The sequence below is a fragment of the Benincasa hispida genome, chromosome 5 (genome assembly GCF_027475165.1).
Source record: "Benincasa hispida cultivar pf3 chromosome 5, pf3_genome.v1.1, whole genome shotgun sequence".
Lineage (NCBI taxonomy): Eukaryota > Viridiplantae > Streptophyta > Magnoliopsida > Cucurbitales > Cucurbitaceae > Benincasa > Benincasa hispida.
In genome coordinates, this window is record NC_143482.1 from 11,687,629 (window position 1) to 11,692,565 (window position 4,937).

General features: G+C 34.8%; 1 pseudogene; it reads left to right on the forward strand.

The window, feature by feature from the left end:
- The first annotated feature begins 451 nt into the window (after positions 1–451).
- Positions 452–3,984, forward strand: LOC150035906 (uncharacterized; annotated as a pseudogene).
- Positions 3,985–4,937: the final 953 nt, after the last annotated feature.

Consider the following 4,937-nt stretch of genomic DNA (forward strand, 5'->3'; position numbering starts at 1 on the left):
ACTTTTTTATGCTTATATGTTTGTGTCTAATAAATCTATAAATCTAAAAAATATAAAATAAATCTTTAAACCTCCAATTTGATACTTAATAGGTCCCTAACACATTTAATATTTTAAAAAAGTTTAAAGAATCTACTAGACATAAAACTAAATTTTGTGTTTAAAGAAAATTGAACTTTAAATTTTGTGTCCAATAGGCTTGTAAATTTTAGAAGATGTTGAATGGTTGAAAGGCCTATATTAGACACAAAATTGAAAGCTTTGAGACATACTAAATAAAACATTTGAAAGTTGTTAAGACAATTTAAACGGTATAGGGACCTATGTGTTTATTCTGCCTTAAAAAATGAAAATTATGGAACTCAATTCTTAATAATACTTTGTACTTTGTCCTCTAATCCAGGTTATTGTTTTGGATTACAAGTTAGTCAGAAAATATTTATTTTTAAGGATGAATAGAGAATGGATTAAACTAAGGAATAAGTTATCAGTGGAGTATAGAGAAGGAGTATCATAGTTCTTAGATATGGCAAGGTTTCATGTTAATGATTCCGGACGAATAAGATGTCCATGCAAGAATTATATGAATTCAATTTGGGAAAAGATAGATATTGTGGAACGACATCTATTGACATATGGAATATCTCCCTCATATTGTGAATGGGTATATCATGGAGAGCCAGTAAACTTATCTATAAGTCATACAAGTCATTCAATACAGGATGTTGAAGTAGATAGTATAGAGAGTAATGTTGTCGAAGAAAATAAGATGTTGAATCTTATAAATGATTTACAAGTTCCAATTGAAAATGAAAATGCAAATGAAGGAAGGATTGAGAATGAAATGTCCTTTAATGGTCAAGAAAGAGATACCACGAACTTATTTGAGGATTTAATGACGGAAGCACGTAATGAATTATACCTTGGTTATTCGCAATTTTCGTCCTTGAACTTTTTAGTGAAGTTAATGCATATCAAAGTTCTAACCGCCTGGAGTAACAAATCATTTGACATGTTACTGGAATTGTTAAAAGCAGCGTTTCCAGCTGGCACCTCTATACCTATTTCCTTTTATGAAGCCAAGCGAAAATTGCGTGATTTAGGCCTAGGTTATGAGTCTATTCATGCATGCAAATATGATTGTGTATTGTATTGGAAAGAGTTTGCAGATTTGCAACAATGCCCTGTTTGTGGTGAGTCTCCGTACAAAGTTAATGATGGCAAGGGTAAAAAAATACCACATAAGGTATTGCGTCATTTTCCATTGATACCGAGATTAAAACGATTGTTTGCATCAAAAGAAGGCGCTTCTGACATGAGATGGCATAAAGATAAGCGAGTTGAAACAGAGGATGTATTGCGACATCCAGCTGATGCAGAGGGGTGGAAACATTTTGATCGTGAATTCCCTCATTTCGCTTTAGATCCTCGAAATGTTCATTTGGGATTAGCTTTATATGGCTTGAATTCGTTTGGAAATATGAGCACTTCTTATAGTATGTGGCCTGTGGTGATAATTCCTTATAATTTGCCCCCTTGGAAATGCATGAAGGAAACAAACTTCTTCATGTCTTTGCTCATACCTGGTCCAAAATCTCCTGGAAAGGAAATTGATGTTTACTTGCAACTGTTGATTGAAGAGTTGAAAGAATTGTGGACAATTGGTGTGCGAACTTATGATTCTGTTACTGGTGAGTTTTTTCAACAATATGCTACCTTATTATGGACGATTAATGACTTCCCTGCGTACGGTGACTTATCTGGGTGGAGTACAAAAGGTTATCAAGCATGTCTAATATGCAAAGAAGATAACTCATCCTTCAGGATGAGAGGGAAAATATCATTTATGGGACATCGACGTTACCTTCCAGAGAATCATAGTTGGCGTCGAAGTAGACAATATGATGGAAAACTTGAACGTAGACCTCCACCAGTCGTAATGAATGGAGAAGAGATATTACAACAAATAAATACGTTAAAATTTTCTGTGCTTAGCAAACATCCATCGAAGCAAGATAAAAAAAGAAAGCGAATTCTAAACTGGACTAAAAAAAGTATTTTTTTTCCAACTTCCATATTGGTCCAGATTATTGTTACGACATAAATTGGATGTAATGCATATTGAAAAAAAAAACATATGCGACAATTTGGTGGGCACATTGTTAAATATTGAAGGAAAGACAAAGGATACAATGAATGCTCGATTAGACTTACAAGATTTGAAGATAAGAAAGGACCTACACTTGATACAGGTCGATAACAGATTTGTAAAACCACATGCAACATACACATTAACAAATGGTGAACGGATTTCGTTTTGTATATTTGAAATCAGTGAAATTCCCTGATGGATTTCTGTCTAACATATCACGATGTGTGAATGATAAAGATGGAAAAATATCGGGGCTGAAAACACACGACTGTCATGTGTTGCTTCACAGACTACTCCCTATTGGTATTCGAGCATACCTACCGAAGAACATATCCACTGCTATTGTTGAGTTGTGTACATTCTTTCACGACTTATGTGCAAAGACAATATGTGTAAGTGATTTGAATAGACTACAAGTAGACATCATAGTCATGATTTGTAAATTGGAGAGAATATTCCCACCTGCCTTTTTCAATGTAATGGTACACCTTGCAGTTCGTCTACCATATGAAACCAAAGTGGTGGGTCTAGTTAGTTACAGTTGGATGTATCCTATTGAAAGAAGTTTACAAATATTAAAACAATTTGTACGGAACAAAGCACGTCCCGAAGGGTCTATAGCGGAAGCATATACAATGAATGAATCATGGAACTTCTGCTCGCGATATCTAAGTGGGATTGAAACGAGATTCAATAGAGATGAACAAAATGATGATAACATTCCCGATCACGAGATATTTGGTGAATTTGATCTATTTAGGCAGATGGTACGACCATTAGGGGCGTCAACTTTACGGACACTATCAGTGGAGGAAAAGCGTATTGCACATTGGTACATTCTCAACAATTGTAAAGAAATAACAGACTATCGCAAGTACATTTCGAACTTTTTTCCTTTTATAAATTATAGGGTATCTTCTTTGATATAACATTTAAATGATCAATTTTGTAGGCAACATTTGAGGTTAATTCGTCGTGAAGCTCAAAGCGCCTCTGACTTATATATAAAACATCAACGCAAATTTCCCGATTGGTTCAAATCTCAGGTATACATAGTCATTTTGTAGGCAATAGTTGAGGGATGACTCATTTTTCATAGTCATTTTTAATGTGTAATTAATTATCAGGTTCTACAACGGCGTGAGAGAGAAGTTATCTTCGATGATTTCTTTTCACTTGCAATGGGACCTTCGTCTGAGGTGCACTCTTAAAATGGATGCATTGTTAATGGGGTACGGTTTCACACTGTAAAGCGTGATAATCGTCGAGCTACACAAAATAATGGAGTCCTAGTGGCCAGGGAGATCAGTGAGAACGCAAGTGTGAATAACAATTTCTATGGTGTTGTAGACGAAGTATTAGATTTCCAATATGCAAACAGAAGACGCATTTTCTTGTTGAAGAGTAGATGGTTTGACACAGATAACAACAAAAGTAATAGGACACATGTAGATTTAGGATACAAATTGATCAATACCTCACAATTTTGGTATGTCGATGAGTCTTTCATCTTTTCTATCCAAGCATAACAAGTCTTTTACATTGATGACATCAAATATGGTAGCAATTGGAAAGTTGTTCAAGTAGTCCAAAATAAACGAATATGGGATGTACCAAAAGTGGATGATGTTGAAAACGCACAACTAGATTTACTAGAAATTGTTGGTGGCATCCAAGTGGATGAAACCATTGAGGAGGTTACTTTATGCAGAGTTGACGTTGATTCTACAGTTGTGGAAACACCAATTATTGTACATGGCGATCATGACTTTATAAACAATGATGACAAAGAACAATTATCTCCCAATAACAGTTCAAGTGCCGATGAATAATTTGAATTAGATTACGATGATGAATAATGATGTATCTACTCAATTCTCTTTTTCTCTAGCTTACACGTATTTATTGTTAATTTAATATTGTTTTTTTTTCTTTTTTGTATTTGTATAGATACAATGTCAACCCCTAATAGGCAACAGGAGGCTGATGAAGAATTCCAAGAGATATATCTAGGCAACACGGTATCTTCTGTGGGTGATACTTCAAGTTAGTATATTTTGAAATATATTCTGATAACTGAAATACATCATAAACTGTTTTAAATTTTTCATTCTTCAGATAGTAGCTCAGCATCCAATTGGAAGAAACGAGAGCATTCGCGGAACATTGAGTTGGAAAAATATGTCCAAAAACATGGGAGAATTACAATCGTGATAAATGAGGGGGAGACGAAACCGATATCTCAATATTCGGTACGATTTAGTAATGTGATGAGCATCACCGTGAGATCTGCATTTCCAGTACGTTGTCGTAATTTTGCTGAAGTTCCAAACGAGTTCATAGAATTGGCTAAGAGTCAATTATTGGTAAGTAATTATAAGTTTATTCTTTTACAGTCATGAACATCATCTATGCTAATTCTTCCCTCCCTCTTTTGTAGCCTCATTTCGAACTTGATCTATCCAGCCAACGACTTAACCGTTTTATAGAACATCAAATGCAAAACTCCTTCAAAGAATTTAGAGCAGATTTGCACAGACATTACAAAAAATGTGGAGATCCTCAGCAAGCACGTGTCAATTTTCCTAGTTGGCTTAAAAATAGGCCAGAAGATTGGTACTTTTTGTGTGACCGCTTCGAGAGTGAAGCGTTTCAGGTAGAATATTTAGGGCGTGTATCATTTGCTGCATTTACTAATACATCACACTATTGACATATTTTTTTTTCTTCAAATGTAGGAAATGTCTGTGATGAACAGGAGGAATAGAGAGAAATTACCGTTCGA